The sequence below is a fragment of the Spermophilus citellus genome (genome assembly GCF_964194105.1).
Source record: "Spermophilus citellus genome assembly, chromosome: 1".
Classification (NCBI taxonomy): domain Eukaryota; kingdom Metazoa; phylum Chordata; class Mammalia; order Rodentia; family Sciuridae; genus Spermophilus; species Spermophilus citellus.
This window is the reverse complement of record NC_138182.1, coordinates 9,978,760-9,998,670: the sequence shown is the minus strand read 5'-3', so window position 1 is coordinate 9,998,670 and position 19,911 is coordinate 9,978,760. Positions and strand designations below refer to the sequence as shown.

The window sequence follows — 19,911 nt, the reverse complement described above, 5'->3', positions numbered from 1 at the left end:
TGTTTGTGTTTAATTTATTCCTTAAACTATTAAACTAATGAAGGTATTAGTTTAATTATTGCTTTAAATTACAATGTAACTTAATATTATCATTCAAGAAGGCAGGGATTTTGCAAAACTGTAACTCTAAGAAACTTTTTAAAAGGCTTTTAAATGGAGTTTTTCCTTTTACTTAAAATGACAAATAGTCCCCAAATGTGATAAACATGTATTCTTTAAAAAATTTATGCTAACGCTTAATACACATTCTTAGAAAAATTCCCAGTTTAGAGAACATCCCCTTTTATCCAGGGTTACCCTCCATGCATGGAGGGATCTGTGGTGGCCAGACACTTGCAAAGGAGAATGGAACACTGTACCTGTAAACTGAGATGAAGCACAAGCAAAGCTACGTGGGAGGGCAGGTGTGGCTCAGTGACAGAGCAGGTGCTTATCACGAGCAGCTCCCTGGTTCAATCCCTGGTTCAATCCCCAGCACCAAACACACACACCAAAACAATACAAAACCAACTGCACCGACCTACACAGGGAGGTCAGTGCTACAGCAATATTCTGGACAAATTAGACAGATAAACCTATCTATTTACCTAACCAAAAGAGACAGTAAAATTATACAAAACAGAATCTGACTCTTGATCAAAAGATATAGTTGTGTAGAGGGCAGTGGGAATTTAGATTCACAAAAAGGGAAATCACAAGTCTTGAACTTCTCATTTGATGATTCACAGAAAAAGTAACCAGGCTAGTAATCCAGTGCTTCCCAAAGGGCCACTGTATCTTTGAGAATAAATATTTGCATGTGGTTTTTCAAAGGCCTAGATTTCTCAGGACTAGATTTGGTGTGGGACATCATAATCCTCACCACAGCAACTGGCTTCTCTCCACAATAGCTAGATGGGATATGCAAATGTGATCGTACTGTCCAACAGCAGGACACTCCTGAAGGGTGGAACCAGCCTCTTGTGATCCACAGAGAAGCAGCAGACACACAACAAGGGGACACCAGCAATATACATGCAAAAAAAAAATGCATAGCTGCCCCCAAATAGAACAGCCTCAGGCTTTGGTGAGACTTTGGGAAATGAAACACGATCCAATAACTGTTTCTATGCATGATACACATTTGCTTCATTGATCGTATGAAATTGGAAAGAACCTCTGGAAAATAATGCTCAAGCCAGCACCACATCACAGCAATCTGAACACACATGTCAGGATATAGATGCTTTTAAGACTAGGATGATAAAAGAAAATACCTAAGTGTGTAATAGGTTTGAGTTACATGTGTTCCTCATTCTGTACTATATAATTTCAAAATCACTTAATTCTAACATGAACATTAGTGAAAAAATTGTTACTACTACACCTTACCCAGCCGGATTTGAGTGGCTATAAACTCTGTCTACTGAAGACTTCTTTTCTGATTTTTGCTCTGTCTTATTTATTGTCTTTTCTGAAAATAGGTAGCAAGAAAGAGACCAAAAGTAAAAAGGTAGGAGAGAATTTCTTGATTGCCATGGAACACAGAGGATTTAAGAGGCTGATGATTTTTCTGTTGAACCTTTATGTTCTGGCATCACTTATTTTTAAATAATCCTATATTTTTGCTCATAACTCTTCCAGAGTTACTTGATCAGGCTAGGCAGTAAGAAGATGCGGACCTGCTCATAGATTCCCTACGTTACACAGAGAGCACGTTTGGGCCAGGCCTCATTTGTTAAGAAACCAAAAATAAAGCAAAAGTGTTTTGAGCTTTCCTTTAATTACATGAGAAAAGCAAATTAATTTTGATTTATCTAGTTCCACTAAGCTTTGCATTTTTGTTTTTAAAAATCACAACAACACTGAGTTCTTTTCAGGGGTCAGACATTGTTCTAAGAATATTCCATGGTTAACTCATGGAATCCTTACCACACCTCCATTCTCGATTCCGAGAATGAGAAATTAAGTAACGAGACAAAGGGCACAGCACTCAGAAGAGCTGGGCTGGAGGGTGAACGTGAACACTCACCTCTGGGCCCTGCCCATAGAATGTGGCCTCCACAGACTGAAGGATTAAACCCAAACCTCTTAATAACCTAAGATAAATGGAAGCCAATCTGATAAAATAAATTAAAAAAATAAAAATAAAAAAAGTAAAACAGAAACTCCACTGTTTCAAAGAGAGCCATAGCCATGCCTGTACTCCAATCCTATGTACCCAGAGGTGAATGTGGGATATAAAATCATAGTGCAAAGATTAAAAAGGATTAAAGTTCCTAAAAATCAGGTCCCCTCCACTTTGTTATTGGCTGCATTACCAATAAATCTGCATCCCATGGAACCCTCACCAAACCTGAAGCTTGATTACTGTAAGTTTAAAGCTTCCTCCACTGGCATCTGCACTCTCCCCCTTCCACCACCTCCAGCCAAGACCAACTCTACCCCTGATCTTACTATTTATGTTAACAGTGTCAGTCCTTTGAAGGTCATGCTTGTTTTTAACCCCACCTGATGAGTTGCTGTCTCCTACAGACGCTTCTGACAGTATCCTTCCCTCTTCTCCATTTTCCTATTCCAGGGCCAGCCTCTCATTACCTCTCTGTGGTGCTCTTCCCACCTGCACCTGCCTATTGTGCTCCATCAGATCTGGAAATACACAGTGACTCTTCACTGCCCACGACTTATGCAGATGTCCCCCAGCGATCAGGCCCCATCTTTTCTGCTGGCCTGGTCTCTGACTGCCACACCCATCCCCTCCATGAAGCCTCACCTGGGTCCCTGTGGTTGCCTGCAAGCATCCCATAATTTATCCCGTTCCCTTTACCTCACTATCTCCAGAATGTCTACCTGCACATAAGTGTTCCGTGCACTCCTGTGTAGGCCAGCACCCCTCAGCATTCACCTTTCCCTAGTAAACTCCTTTTCCTCTTATCCAAGTCTAGGTGCAATACTTCACTTCCATGGGGACATGTTGTGACCCCTCTGACAAGGGCATATTCTTCCTCTGGGTGCTTTTATGGCCAGTTCATCATAAGTTTAACTTATTTTTTACACATCAAAAATTATTTAACTTTGAAACCTTCTAAGTACATTAACAAGTACAGAAAGCAAACAATTTGCCTCCGTGTACCCGTCTCTGCTATTGACCAGATGTGAGTATTTTGCTTTACAACTTGTGATCGTAATACCTATTTGTGTAATTGTATGATTAACAGCTGCCTCACAAACTGGAGTGTAAATTTCATGGAGAAAGTTGAAATGTGTAATGTTTTTCATCATTACATCTCCAGAGTCTGGATGAATAGGAACTGTGCATTAAGTATTTGTTGAATGAATGCTACCAAGGGGGTAATAAAATATCCAGTAATTCATACATTGCCGGTAAGAGTGAAAACCACAATAACATGAAAATCCTAGATGGCAATTACAACAAAACCTTAAAACAATCCACAACTTTGACCAGGGAGCGGTACTTTCCAGACCTCTAACTTAAACATAAATCCCAAGTATCATAAAGCTTTGTGTAAAATCTAAGTGTACATAACAGGAGCATGACAGAGTAAAAGTACTGTACAAAGCATATGAGCAAGAATACAACAAAATGATAAGTATATTGCATTTTATGGTAATTGGAATACTTAATTTTCAACATTTTATTATTTGCTAATTTTTCTATTGTGAGGGCATATTAATTTTCCAATGAAAATGCAGAGGTTTTAATAAAAACCTATTAATGACTTGGATGAAGAATGAATGAAAATAGCATTTTATATGTACTATTAGCATTGCAGTGATACACGTGAATAACCAAAAGTACATACTACAGCTATAGCAATTGGTTCAATTTCCAAGGGTTCCATTTATTAGTCTATTTTTATGCACAGTTTATGGAGAAAATAGCCACATGAGTTATATGCCATAGGCAAAGGTATAATCAAGTTCCTAGAGCTACTGTGACCACAAAGATGCAGCCCTCGCTCTCTTATTCCACCGAAAGCCTCAATTTCAGCATAATATATGCTGGACAACTCACCGACATGTTATTTTATGTCCCTGTGAGAGAAAAATTGTCAAAAAGGGACAAAGAGGATCTCACACAACTGCCTGCACAAACAGGACCCACAAGAGCAACCATCACTGAAGCAGATTCCTCAGAAGAAATGGTGTCCAAGCGGTGTGCAAGGAGGGCCATTGCAGAATGTGAAAATACAACAGAAAATTCCTGCTGGTTTATCAGCTCCAAAAAATGAGAACAAAGTTAAGTTTTGCTAATTACTTAATGCATGGAATGACATGGGTTTCTTCAGGTGGTCACATGATACATCAGGTCCTTAAAGTACCTGAGACAGGTTGGATCATCCTGTAATTCTGAGGGGCTGCTTAGGGACACTGGCCTTCCGTCATGTCTCCAATGGGTACTTTGCCATCTCTTGAAGTTTATGGGCTCCTGGGTAAGTATATTAATAAGTTATGCTTCCTAGTTTTAAAGGTAGGATAGTTTAAGAGAAACGTATCCCACAGAGATAAAACGGATTGAAGGTGATGCTTCTAAAATTAGCAAAAGCAAACCATGCAAATAGAAAAGAGGAAATTTTCCCCTCTGGATTACGTAATTAAACCAAATACACAACAAACAACTAACAAAAAATAATGATCTATTCAGATCGAACATGAAGTCAGCCAAAAGAGCCTGAACATGTTAAGGCAATCAATATGTATATAATGACAGATCCTTACCCTAAATGAACACTATGCCTTGAGATGTAAAAAAGTGAAAATGTGACAAGTGTGAAGCAAACTCACATCCAGGCACATGCTCACATTTTTCATTAAACTGTTGGGGTAAAGAGGCTTGTATGATTTATTCAAGTTAAATTTAATAGAAACCCTGCAAAAACAAATGCTTTATTTCAATGCTGATATACAACTCAGGTCCCTAATTCATAACTAAAAGATGAATTAATGTCTTCAGTCCTACACTGACCCATGTAGAAAATGCAAAATGTATTCAACTCATGAAATCACTAGCATTCTCTCTTCTCTTTCCAAAACACCTTATGTATTCAAAATCTCTGCTCTACTTAAGAAAACACAAAAATTCAGCCTCTCCTCTTTGTCTTAGTTCTCTTTTCCAGTTTTGTCTTTTATTTTCTATTTACTGTGCCAATTCATTCCCCTAAAAAATGTCTTGAAGATACGCCTTGCATGAAATTCTGTACCAACTATGCTCTCTGCTATTAATTAAAATAGAAATAATAAAAGTGAGTGTGCATTCATATCAAGAAAAAAAAGATGATTCATAATATATTACCCTCAACTCTCAGAACTGAAAAAAAATGTAAATCAGTCCAACTGCCTTCAGATACACAGGGAAAACATCCAACGTTTTCAATTAAAACAATCACTGTCTCAGAAGTGAGTTAAATTAAATCCATCACTGTCATAAATTGTTTTCATGCAATGCGCAGATTTGCAAAAGAGAAATCTGGAAAAAGCACCAAGTGATGTGCACATTTTAGTCATTACTTAAACTGAAATATGTACAATGTGATATATATATATATATATATATATATCATAATAGAAAATACATTAATATAGTACATCATAGATACTGTGCTTATGTATACATAAATCTTGGTACTAATTGGGTATCCGTGTAGGTTCTTAAATGTTACTCTTCTATTAACTATAAAAAATGTACACTTTTGTTTTTTTGTAACAGGGTAAAAACAATGTTAAGACTCTATCATCTGTGGGGAAAAATGTGGCAGATCTAATTAGATTTTGGCACCCCTCATAGCAGAAAATAGTATTGCGAATAGTTTGCCCAAAGCTATAAATTATCATATAATCCAACCACAGAAATAAACCACATCCAGGAACTTTTCTGAAGGGCTGGGAAATAAAAGGGTGGGGCAAGGACACCAATGAAAATGAAAACTAAAGTCACAGGAAAATGGCACAATCTCCCTGTCACTCCTTAGGATGAGGGTCAGGGTGACCTGGAGAGCCCTCTTCCTCTAGGAGTCTTGCTCCAGTCATCTTGGGAGTCGCCCAACATGCAGCCTCCAAGGTACAGTTCCCTGTGCTCAAATGGGCTCCCCACCCTGCTCCGCCTATCAGAACGCTACACCTGCAGCACGAGGGGTAGAATACTATATAAAAACGAATTCTTGCCCTCAAATAGCTTGCTGTGGTTGGGGCTCAGAAACCAAAACCCCATGGCACTCTGACAGGCTGAGTGTGTTGAACTAAAGGAGACTGGAAGTCTCAGAAACAAGATCTCTCTAACCTACTCTCACCCTTTCTTTGGTCTCCTACCCCCTTTTCTCCCTCAGAGTGAATCATGCAAACTAGACTTTCTCTTTCTCAAGGTGGGTCCCAGGAACTAAAATCCCTCTGCCCCAGGGCATGCCATAAAACATAAAAAGGTCACACTCTCCCCTCTCTCTTAAAGACCTTCATTCCAGAGGGGTTCTGCCCCCTTGCCCAGAAGACAGGAATGATGCAGAGAGGCCGAGAAGACCCTGAACAGAGAGGCTTTCCTGGGTCTCCCCTCCCCAAGCCTACTAACTTCAGCTCAACCTTCTCGTCAAGTCACATCTGTACACAGCTGTCCAATCCTCATGGAACATTAGAATAGTTTTCCCCAGATCTCTGGGTCTTCATTTCTGAAGGCTCCCATACCATGTTAAATTCTGATTAAATAATGTGTTGTGCTTTTTTCTTGTTAACCTACCTTTTGTTATAGGCATTTTGGCCATGACCCTTATGGTGGATAAGGAAGGTTTCACACTTCTCCATCCCTATACTATCTATTAAGTGGAGAAGAAGAGAACCAATACAATGTCTTTAAGTTAGATGTTAAATTTGTGAGCCTTAAGGCCTTTATTATAAATATTATATTATATTTAAACATTATAATTATAAATATTATAAATTCCTCCATAATTTGCATCCTACATCACTCAAAATAATCAGTCACTATGGTTGTCACAAAACAGATGCTTCATAAGTATTTACTGATAGGAACTCACTTTCTGTTTTTAAAAGAATTTCTTTTAAAAGTGGCTTTCAAGGCAAAATGTGTTATTTTTCTATCTTATTATTTAAGAGTGAGAATAGATGGAAATGCCAGTAACTTTAGACTTTTTTCCCCCAAAACTGTTGTGGTCAATAAATTCCCTCTTGTTTAGGTGTATTAAGATACTTACTGTGGGTAAAACCCCTTGCAGGAGAAAATGTTTGAGAGATCATTAATGGAATGTAGGTAGCAAGAATCTTGCTTAACATCTGGCCCTCAGCTCCAAGGAGAGACCCAACAGTGGTATTTAAGGATTTCAGAATTGAACTCGCACTAGCTCTTCAAATATCCAATGTCTAAAAGTTCCATAGGGAAGGAAATCTTTGGCGCTTAGCTAAAATAATACCTTTTCCAAAAAATATATCTTATCAAGAATCTCTAGTTGTGAAATCTTAGCCCATTAGAGACTTATTAGAACTTCCATGGCCCCTAACAGAATACAGAATTAGCCAAAATATTGGATCTATTGATCCACCTTATTTGTTAACAACTAACAAAGATGAATAATTGTGTCATATGATGTTTTGTGATTTGGTCCACTAATTTATTCCTTCTAAATTGTAATTAATTAAAAATTAAATCATAAATATTAATTACAGGCTAGGCACGATGGCACATGCCTGTAATCCCAGCAACGTGGGGAGGCAGAGACAGGAGGATTACAAGTTCAAGGTCAGTCTCAGCAATTTAGCAATATACTCAGCAACTTAGCAAAACCCTGTCTGAAAATAAGAAAATAAAAAGGACTGAGGATTTAGCTCAGTGGGAAAGCAGCTCTGAGTTCAGAAAAAATTTTAAAAATATCAATTATATATTTGCAAAAGATGACAATACACAAAATTCTTGTGTATATTTAAGTCAAAAAAACATGTTCTTCTGGGGCAACATTTTGGGTTCAAGTCAACCCACTATTGCGATGACATCTAAAGAAAGCTTTCCTGATTATCTGCTACACCGGGGGAGTCCTGGTGTATGAGTGACTCTATTTGCTTCTCTCCAGAACACACAAGTGCCAATGCCCAGGGGTGCTCTGCTCTGTCTCCTTCACTATGCTGATGTGCCGCTTAGTGAGTGACCGCAGCATTCACAAATACAAGCACAGTATCACCTTCAGATTCCTTGTTAATATGTCAGTGACACCAAATTCTAAAAGGCTTGATTGCTTTGAGGGACTTTAATATGTTCTTCTTTTATCCTAGCATATATATTAGGAAAGAGTATGCTTCCAGCTACCTGAGACCATAGATATTTCCTAGATGGTCAAGCCAATAGCTAGGCATTTTGTTTAAATTTTCAAACGCTATTGTTATGTGAGTAGAATGTGAGACACTTAAGTTTAATTGCTATTTAAAGGCTTTTTAAACTCTCACTATATACTTTGGAATTTTATTTTCAGATGGGAAAATGAAATGTTCAAATTCTTATCAATATTTTTCCATCAGCATACACTAATAAATGTTCCTGGTTAAATTAACCAGAATATTCCATGCTTATTCAGACCATCACTCAACATTTAATGGCCTCCTTCTATTTCCTCTTTATAAGATGTCGTTTCAAGAAAACCACTGTGTTAATAATGCTGCAGACTTCCTTTGGAAAGATCTATCCTGGAAGGAAACCGTACCATTTTGAAATCCTCAGAAGTTGTGTTTAAATAACAGTACCTTGTCATTGTAATCAAATGCACATACACACAGAGCAGAAAGGGAAAAGGTTTAACTTTGCCATATGAGTAGCCAAAATTACATCCTTTAACAGATGATCTTCTTCTTTCATGCTGCTCAACACAAAAGACACTTTATATCCTTTATAATACAGTTATAGTTTAGATATGAGGTGTTCCCCAAAAGCTCATGTTTGATAAAATGCAAGAATGTTCAGAGATGAAATGATTCAATTACAAGAGGTATAACCTGATCAAAGAATTAATCCACTGACATGGATTAAGTGGGCAGTAATTATAGGTAGGTAGAGTGTGGCTGAAGGCAGTAGGTCACTGGGGAGCAGAGCTTTGGGGTTTATGTTTTGTCCCTGGTGAGCAGAGCTCTTACTGCTTCCTGGCTGCCAGGTTCTGAGCAGATTTCCTCGGGGGTCTCCCTCCATGATGTTCTGCCTCACCCGGGGCCTAAGGCTATGGAGTCCATGGGTCATGGACTACACCTGCGAAGCCAGGAGCCAAAATAAAAGTTTTCTACTCTTTGGCTGTTAATATTGGGTCTTTTGGTCACAGTTGATGAAAACTTTGAAAAAAACAAATACAAGATACAATTATATGTGATGAATACTAATCCTGTCTCCTGCCATCATCTTCCTAAAGTTTGATGCTAGTCAAATGCACCTGGATGGCTCCAGAAACAAAAGTGTAAGAGCACTAATGATATCTGTGAATGATTTTAGTCAAATGGCAAATGAGTAAATTTCAGTACTGGGAATATAACAAAAAAAGAATGTGAATGTTACATGAGCCATTACCACCTCTTAGAGAATATAATAACTGTGCATTTTCTTAAAAGACTAAGTAGCTTTAGATCATGTACTAGCAGGGGCCAGAAGTCACCTCTTACACCTAGCAACACAAACAACAAATTGAATACTGCACGACTCTGAACATCAGAAATGGAAAACAGCAGCCTCTGAGAGACGGGGAAGCCAAAGAGGTAGAATCCCCCTTATGTGTGAATGTAAAGCCTTACGAGAGACTCCAGTGCATGGTGAAAGGAGGCAATGCCAGGGCTAGTCCGGTGGACTCTCTACATTGACCAATTGAAGCCAAACATCTGGGAAAATGAAGGTAGTTTACAGAACACTGAAGAGAATTTCTGAGATCTGCAGAGGGTCCTCATGAGTATTCAACCAATACTGATCATCAACTCCTGTGAGTAAACTACTGCTTGGGAAAAGAATGATCCAAGAGTTTTATGGGTATGCTTCAGATACACGTAAGACTGGAAACTGGTCAGGTTGAAAAAACAATCCCAATTCTTGAAGCATTGAACAGAGCAAATAGGGATCTTGCCTGGGTAGTAGGAGAAAATCAGCCTTAGTCCAAGCTCTTGTGTCTGTTTCACCTGCCAAGTTTTGAAAATGAGACCTAGAAAGAGGTCATTGTTCCCAAGTAATGACATAGAGAATCACAAACATATTTAGAGGGATACCAAAGTACTCAGCACCTACAAAGATAGAATTCAAAGTATTTTGAATCCAATAAAAAAGTTACTAAAAATGTAAGGAAGCAAGGAGATAATGACCCATAGCAAGGAATAAAATTAGAAAATCAAAACTAATATGCAGATGCTAATTCACAATAAGGTGGGGGCACTAGGGAAGAATAACATTACCTTAGATTAGGTAGAGGGAAATCATGGGAGGGGAGGGGAGGGGATGTGGGGATAGGAAAGACAGTAGAATGAAACAGACATTATTAGTGTATGTATATATGTGACGACATGACCAATATGATTCTGCAACATGCACACTCAGAAAAATGAGAAATTATATCCCATTTATGTATGATGTATCAAAGTGCATAAATGCATTCTACTGTCATATATAACTAATTAAAACAAATTTTAAGAGTTAAAAAAATGACCCAGAACCAACCAGGTATTAGAACATTAACATTCAAACAGTTATTAAACCTATATTCCATACTTTAAAAAACTAAGTACAGATTTAGAGGACATACAGTTGGCCAGAAAAGAGTTTTTAGAAATAAAAACAGCAATTTGGATATTAATAAATATATTAGATGAGATTAATGGTAGATTATTAATTGCATAAAAGGAACAGTGAACTTGAAAACACAGCGGGAAAAATAATTTAAATGAAATGCAGGGAAAAAGAATAAAGAAACCAAGAGCCTCAGGGAGCCTTGGGGTAACTTCAAGTAGGTGGATATACTTAATTAGAATTTACAGATGGAAATATGGAGAGCCAAGAAAGAAGAAAATAATTGAAGAAACAATGGCTGGAATCATTTCAAATGATGAAAACGATAAGCCCAAAGAATCAAACTCAATAAACACAAGAATAAAAAACATGAAGGAAATTGACACAAGACACATAATAATCAAAGTTTTCAAAACCCATGTTAAACAGGCAATTTGCTTCTTCCCTGACCCCCAGGAAGGGGAAAAGTGATTTTGCTCACAGAGGAATAGAGATGAGGAAGTTAGCAGTTTTCTTGTTTTTAAAATTCAAGCAAGATGACAAAGGAGCAAACTTTAGTATACTGAAAGGGAAAAAAAAGTCATAACAAATTTCTAGACCAATTATACTGTCATTCAAGGGCAGAGGGGTGGGAGGGAAAGGGTGGGGGCAGGGGGTTAGCAAGGATGGTGAAATGTGATCGACATCATTATCCAAAGTACATGTATGAAGACACAAATTGGTGTGAACACACTTTATATACCACCAGAGATACGAAAATTTGTGCTGTATATGTGTAATAAGAATTGTAATGCATTCCACTGTCATTTTTTTAAAAAAAATCTATAAAATAAAATAAAGAAAATGTCATTCAAAACCAAAGGTCCCACAAAGATGTTTCAGATAGAGCAGAATTTTTCTTCATCAACCCTTCACTACAGGAAATATTGAAGGGAGTCCTTTAGGAACAAGGACGTGATATACAGAGACGTGGATCTAAACTAAAAGCACTGGAGATGAAAAGCACTAGAGATGAAAAATCACATGTCAATAGATACATATTTTTCTTGTTTTTTACATCTCTTTAAAAATTGACTATTTAAGCAAAATTAATAGCAACCTAAAGTGAGATTTATAACATGTGTAAAATGTTTAGGCGATGGTGTGAATATCAGCAGAAGACAAATGTAAACCTGCAATCTATACTTAAATATGTACTGTCCATACACACTTGGTTAATGCTCTAGAAATTCTAAATCATTTTTCAATAACAGGACCAATATTTTTATTCTTCCCTAGGATTCTGGAATTGTATAACCTGTTCTATTTCTTAGATAGGACACCAAAAACATGGTCCATTAAGGAATATATTAATAAATTGACCTTCCTAAAAATTCAAAACTTCTCTTCAAAAAGAGAAGAGAATATAAATCTAAAACACAGACTGAGTGAAGGTATTAGCATATTTTATATCTGACTAAAGTTTACATCCTCAAATATATAGACTTAAAATTCAATAATAAGAAAACAGAGGTCACAATTAGAAAAATGTCAAATATTTATGCAGAAATTTTCCCAGAGAATATAGATGTATGACAAAGTAGTGCATTAAAAACTCAATATCACTCACCATTAGGGAAATGAAAACTAATACTACAATTCTTAAACATATTTGAATGATGAAGATTAAGAGGAATGGTTGTTGGCTAGGATGCAGGTGAACTGGAGGTCTCATACACTGCAGTGGGGTATAAGATATTTCAATTGCTTCAGTAAACAGTTTGTAGATTCCTAAAAAGTTCAACAATATTCTACCACAGGATCCAGCCATTCTACTCCTAGATATATAGCCAATATAAATAAATAAAATCATGTCTCTATAAAACCACATGCGTGAATAGTTACAGCTGCTTTATTCAAATAGCCCCAAAGATTCATCAACAGATGAATGGATAAGGAAACTGGTCTATACAGACCATGAAGCACTACTCAGCCAAGAAGGAATGAACCATCTATAGATGCAAAAAAATGAATGAAATTAAGAACTAATCATACTAGATAACATCACACCTACTTCGTGATTCCATTTACATAATATTCTCTGAGATGGAAACTGGAGATTGGTGAAGGACAGAGGAAAGACAGTTGAAAGACCAAGGGGCACAAAGGGCTTGGGAAGACTTCTGGGGTGATGGACCTATTCGGAATTTTGCACATGGTGGAAGAGTCACATCCACACATGCTTGTACATACATGTCTGGACAGATCCATGGGTCATTAAATGACATACGCTCTCAGATGTGCATTTCAGGTGATTTTGTCATTGTGTGAACATCAAAGACTGCACTTACATGAAATGAGATGTGAAATTGTCATTCAGTGATATTCTCCTGTGGGGCCAACGTCTGAGCCATGGCTCATCAATTAAGATGTCATTATGTGGCACATGACTATCATGACTATATACACATGCATATGTGTCAGAACTTCTGAAATTATACTTTTTAAAGATAGAAAACAATATACCATGCTAACGAGAATCAAACTATGTTGCTAAAGAACAAAACAAGCTTTCAAAACAAAGACTTTTCCAGTGTGTAAAAGGGGAGGAGAAATTCAAAATGATGAAGGAGTCAATCCATGAAGAGCGCATGCCAATCCTGACTCTCTTCATCTACTGATAGCTTTGAACGCACGGCTCGACAGAACTTCAAGGGGAAGTAGAAAAATCTAACGTTGAGGTCAAAAATCCCAACTCCTACTTTCAAAAATCATTTATTCATTAAATACAAAATCAGTAAGGATATAGAAAAAAGCCCATGGTTTGAGATACTATATGTTAAATTTAGTATGTAAACTTACTACCCTCAGCTGAATTACTACACAGTGTGATTCACTTCTTTCAGAAACTACAAATGGGACTCCCTAAACTGAAGGAGGCTGAAAAACAATAGTTCTTTGACTCATTCATGGAATTTTCACAGCCAGTCAGACCTAGAGCAGACCATTTTAATTTGCAGTCCTGCTGTTAACATTGTTTGAAATACAGGATCAGCATGACAAAAAGTGTGATATTAAAGAATCAGGGGCACCCATTAAAATTAAAGTATATTATTATTTAATAAAAGTCTGTAGCAAAAGCTTTTTTGTGGGCTGGGGATGTGGCTCAAGCGGTAGCGTGCTCGCCTGGCATGTGTGCGGCCCGGGTTCGATCCTCAGCACCACGTACAAACAGAGATGTTGTGTCCGCCGAAAAAAAAAAAACTAAAATAAATAAATAAATTCTCTCTCTCTCTCTCTCTCTCTCTCTCTCTCTCTCTCTCTCTCTCTCTCTCCCCCCCCCTCTCCTCTCTCTTTTGAAAAAAAAAAAAAGCTTTTTTGTGAAAGTTATGCTGCAATCAGGATACTGCATTAACTATGAAAATAAGAATTACAGCAGACAGTTAGTTTTGTTAGATTTCTTAAGTTCCAGAGTAGAACAGTAAACTTGAAAAAAAATATGAGAAAAGGGTGTTTTCAGAACTTACTTTTATTCACTTGTTTATTTACTTAATTTGGGGGGGGTGACAGTAATTGAACCCTGGGGTATTCAACCACTGAGCTACAGCTCCAGTCTGTTTGGTTGGTCTTAATTTTTTTTATTTTGACACAGAATATTTTTAAGTTGCTTAGGGTCTCACTAAGTTGCTGAGACTGGACTTGAATTTGTCAACCCTACTACCTCGGCTTCCCAAGCTGCTGGGATTACAGGTATGTGCCACTGTGCCCAGTTTACATTTTGTTTTAGGGCCAGGAAGCATATCTATAAATATATTTTGCTAAGTAAATAAGCAGTTCAGTAGATGAACTCAAAAATATAACTGCACATGACAAAACCCAATAACTACCTCCAAAGTTGAAGCTCCTGAGTTTGAGAAACGATTTTGGAGGTGGTACAGACCTCCTTTGGCCTGTTCATAGGTAGGACTACTCAGTGACCCCTGCTCAATGGGTAGAGTTGACTCTATGGGAAACTGGGAGCGTACTCATGAGTATTTCAATGCTCTTTCCTTGTAAGGAAGGTATGTGAGGCCTGTTTCCAGTTAAGCTCTTCTCCCAGATATCCCCCCTCCTAGATGCTCCAGGAGAGAGCAGTGACACAAACTCTCTTTTTAATCAGTGCCACTCCCTATAGAGCTACCAGAATAGCAAGGTAAGGAGTGGAAAGGAGAAGTTATTCAGAGATATATACTTGAGGAAATAGATGTAGACACTTTCAACAAAAGAAGTAAAACACTAAACCATTGGCTATAAAGAGTAAAAACTTCCTGGAACTCAACACAAGCATTCCATGAAGGATGATACTGAGCTATAAACATATTGAAAACCCAAGACTTCTGCATATCCCATCATCCAGAAGTGCCACTCCACCATTTTTATTTACTAGGGCTCAAAATGAATAGCAGTTTACAACAATTCCCTTTATAGTACATCAATCACTAAAATTCTACAATACAGCTAAAGGAATAAATCCATTCACATTGGAAGCTAAGAGAAAGAGTCCTCCCATGCTCTATCTCCAGGTGTCATTTAGCAGACAAGTACTGAGCATCTACTTTTTCCAGGCTGTTTGCTGTAAATTGAGAGGAACTCAAAGCCGAAGCTGATCACTCTAATTTTCCTTAGCCTTGATAAGCCAACAGTACAATGTGGGTCCTAAAACAATCCAGCTGCAAAAGTAGAAGGATAATTTCCAAAATTAATTACAAGAGCAATAAGAATAAGAGCTATCGTTTCCTGAGCACACACTTTAGGCCAAAAACTACTGTTTTATTTCTACTAATTTATTTAATCCTCAGAGCAACGTTTTGAAGAAGGTGCCATGGTTGACCTCACTTTATAGAGGAGGAAACTGCAGAATAGCACTACTATGTGACTTGTCCGAGACCAACATAGTAAGGCAAGGTTGGAGCTGTTATTAAATTCCGATGGTCTGGCCTTCCAGGGAGGGGACCCAGTGTTCTCAGGCCACACTTGATGAGTGGATGCACACAGTGAGAGATGCTGACAGATGAGAGGAGAGTGATTGACACGACGGGCCTTGGAAAAATTGTATTAGAGAATGTTAAATTTGAAGATGCCAAAATATCATCTTTGGACCTTTGTGGGGCTGTCATGAAAAGAGAGAGTAGAATTATTCAGTGTTGCTTCAGAAGACAGAATTAGGACAAAGAAGCAGAGTGACATTCAGATTGAACATAAACAAGGGCAGTGATTGTTATCTCTTTGGTCACTGCTAGCTTCCAGGTGCTTAGAACCTAAGAGCATGTCATACCGTGGGCACTCAAGAAATACAGGATAAATATAGGAGCAAATGACTCAGTAAGGTTGGATAAATTTCCAACACTCTTGGCTGTCCCGTGAAAGAAAGAGCCAACTTGCTGGGCTGAAGGCACTCGAGAGGTTGGGTGGTCATTTATTAAGAGTTGGGATAGAATCATTGACTTGCATGATTTCATTTCAGCCTTGGTTTGAAAAAGCTATTTATTGGAAAATGCAAAAAAAAAAATAAATAAATAAGAGCCACCTTTATTTAAGGAGTGGAAGTCCATTAACCATTAGCACTTGAAGTACTTAGCACCTCTCTTTCCCTGTCCCCCTCTACATTGCTGAACCATGAACTGTCCTCTTCCTAGGAAATGGGCCATGAGTAGTTAGTAAATGAGAAAGAGGGAACTTTTTAAACTGTTCAAGGCAAACAGATAGATAGATGTTGCTTATTGGAGTAAAAATCTTACAATATGGAAATCTGTTGCAGTTGAAAGTTTGAGAATGTGTTGATACCTCTTAAAGCAAACTGTGAGTTGTGGAGCTGTAGACAAGATAGACCTACTTTGAAGGGAGTTATAGTTACTCAAAACTGGCAGAAAATTTGCATTCATATATGTATTCAAGTTTTTTATTTTTGGGCATTCAACATTTTTCTGTTTCCATTGTGTATTTCAAATGTTTGCCTCCTCTGTGTTTACAGAGCCACAGTATGCTAATTTGATCAAAAATTTGGCTGTTTGAACATGTTCTCAGGCCCAGGTGGGAAGGAGGAAGGGAAGTAGGGGAGCTGATCCTCCTGCTTTGGCCCACCTCTTCTGACAAACACTGGAGTTGTATGTTTTGATTTTCTTGGCTTATGTTGGATTTATAGTCTGTATCTTTAGCATTGGATTCCTGCTTTTTTTATTTCTAAAAAGGGAGGAAGTGCTGGTAAAGACTGCATACAAATGTACTTGAGCACACATCTCTAGAAGTGGTGCAGGTCACTAATTTCTCATCTCTAGGGGCTTCTATACTTTTACATCTGTCCACTTTGCTAGGTTCAGTGCATAAAGTTTCCCTTTACCAAAAAGCCTCTCTGATCTATAACTGATCTGACACAGGTCTCAAAAAAAATCAGAATTCTGGAGAAGCCACAAGGCCAGGGTGCCTGGAGCAGCCAGCAGGGGACACAAGGTCTGCAGCTACACCTCAGGGAGGGGAGCCTTGTTTCAAAGGGTGAAGGATGTCAAGAGGAAATGGAAAGCAAAACTTTGAAGCCCAGCATTCTGAAATACCACTTAGACATGTGTATTGCCACATCTGTATTTTTCTTTTATAATACAGTTTTGGAATTCTAATACTTTTCCAGGTTTCTATACCAGTCCAATCTTTCAGTACACATTTATGAAAACAAGTTAACAACTCTTCAATTAATTCCAGCATTTTCCTAGGATATGATGTTAAGACCCGGATCTACTAGGAACTTCAGGATATATCAATACTTCAGAAATCTACAGCTTCATGTAGACATCGAGTTGGATTAGATAGAAAACAAATCAACAGCTTAAGAAGATTTAAACATTAGTTTGTATAATGCCACTGGTCAAAGAAGATGGGCATCCTTTACAGCTAACTCTAATAAGAATGGTCTAGACATGACTACTAAAAGCTGGCATTGTGATCCAGGTGGCTAGTGGAAGCCTTCCCGAGCTGAGGCAGAGGTGGCCAAGACGTGGATGATGGAAGGAGAGGGGGGCTTGCCAGGTAGGAGAATGTACTCATGGGAGGAAGTCCAAAGTGTTTTCTGAAGATGTCTTGATGGAATGAATGGGTGTGGAGAATTTCAGGATAATGGTGGGGAAGCTGATGGCCATCTGTGTGCAGCTCTGGGACACAGGACGTTTATGCCAAGGAGATTGCTCATTAGAAACATGTTTTGCTGTTTTGACTTAGTTAAGAAGTGGCCTGTTGAGCCAGGCATGGTGGTGCATGCCTATAATTCCAGCAGCTGGGAGGTTGAGGCAGGAGGGTTGAGAGTTCAAAGCCAGCCTCAGCAATGAGCAAAGCCCTAAGCAACTTGGCGAGAACCTGTCTCTAAATACAATATAAAAAGAAGTCAGGGATGTGGCTGAGTGGTAAAGCACCCCTAGGTCCAAGCCCTATTACCAGAAACAAAACAAAAGCAAACAAACAAACAAAGAAAGGCCTATTGAAACCACATATTAAGGAACTACAGAGAGGACTAAACTATTATTCTTCACACAACAGTTGCTCAATAAATTAAATTTTAGTTTGAACTTGAAAAAGGATGCCTGATTGTATTTCCAAATTTTCAAATCCAAATCCTGAGATTTTTCTGTAGAGAAGGTTAACATCATGTGAGTGTATACATACATGCAATACAGATGGAAGTTAAAGTTTGTGCTGTAGATTGGGGTAGGTTTTAAAATTCTGTGACTTGAGGTGATTCCACTTGATTCACAGTCATTTCCACAAGAAATTGAATTGAGTAATGTTCAACCAAGCTCACTCTGTTGCTTGATGATAAACTAAGATCATCAGTAGAAAACAACAGAGCTTTAAATCCTTGTCAAGGTTTTTCTGAAATGTGCTCACACAGTTGAACAAATTATCCAATTAGCAAAGGCAGTCAACACTAACAGACCACTTCTTTTCTAATGGACAGCAACACTCCTTAAAAGATGCATTTCTACTTATGAAGAATGGTGTGAAAACTTCAAAGGGAGGTTGGGTTGCCCCAAAAGTCATATGTTAAGGTCCTACTCCAATACTGGAGAATGTGACTGTAGGAGGAGATAGGGTCTCTTAAAAGGTAATTAAGCATGTCTGAGTTCTTTATATATTCTGGATATTAATCCTCTGTGAAAGAGTCGCTGGCAAAGATTTTCTGTCAGGTTGTTTCTTTGCTATTTCCTTCGATGTGCAGATTTTTGACTCTATGCCATCACATGTATTAATGGTTCTCTTATTTCTTGAGCTATACGAGTTCTATTCAGGAAATATTTGTTGAAGTATTAATCTCCACACTCAACATTTAAAAAATCTGACAATCCAATCAATAAATGGTCAAATGAACTAACAGACACCTTTCAAGAGAAATACAAAGGGTCTAGAACTATATGAAAAAATCTCCAATATCTTTAGCCATCAGGAAAATAAAAAATAAAATTAAAAAAACCTACACTGAGATTCCATCTTACTTCAGTTAGAATGACAATCTTCAAGAATATAAATAACAATAAATGCTGGTGCGACTATGGGAAAGAGGAACTATTACATATTTTTGGTGGGAATGTAAATAAGTCCACTATGAAAATTGGTATGAGGGTTCCTCAAAGAGCTAAAAATAGAAAATAAGTTCTAGTTATAACACTTCTTGGTGTTTCTCCAAAAGAATTAAAGTCAGCAGACTGTTCAGGTACATGCATATCCATGTTTATCACAGAACAATTCCCAATAGTCAGTCATGAATCAGCCCAGTTGTCCATCAACAGATGAATGGATGAAGAAAATGAGGTATATATACACAATGGAGTTTGATCCAATCATAAAGAAGAAGGAAATTATGTCATTTTCAGGAAAATGAATGGAGTTGGATAACATGATTTTGAGTGAGATAAGCTGAGACTCCAAGAGAAAATATTTTGTGTTTTCTTGCATATGTGGAAAAAACAGAGGAAAAGGGGTTCATCATGAAAATAGAAGGATGAGCAGAGGTAGAGGGAGGGGATGGGAGGAGAGTTGGGGGTGAGTGAGGCAGCCTGGGGAGTGCAATTGACGAGTGTGATTTTATATGTATGTGTGTCTATGCCATCATGAAACCACTCTGAATAATTGAGATGCACCAATAAAAATGTAATTAAAAGAGGTTCTTAATGTGG

General features: G+C 37.8%; 1 protein-coding gene across 2 annotated transcripts in view; it reads right to left on the bottom strand.

The window, feature by feature from the left end:
* Positions 1–19,911, bottom strand: part of FGF14 (fibroblast growth factor 14) — a gene marked incomplete at its 5' end in the record, with an annotated part of 642,354 nt that overhangs the window by 170,294 nt on the left and 452,149 nt on the right. The window lies entirely within an intron of this gene.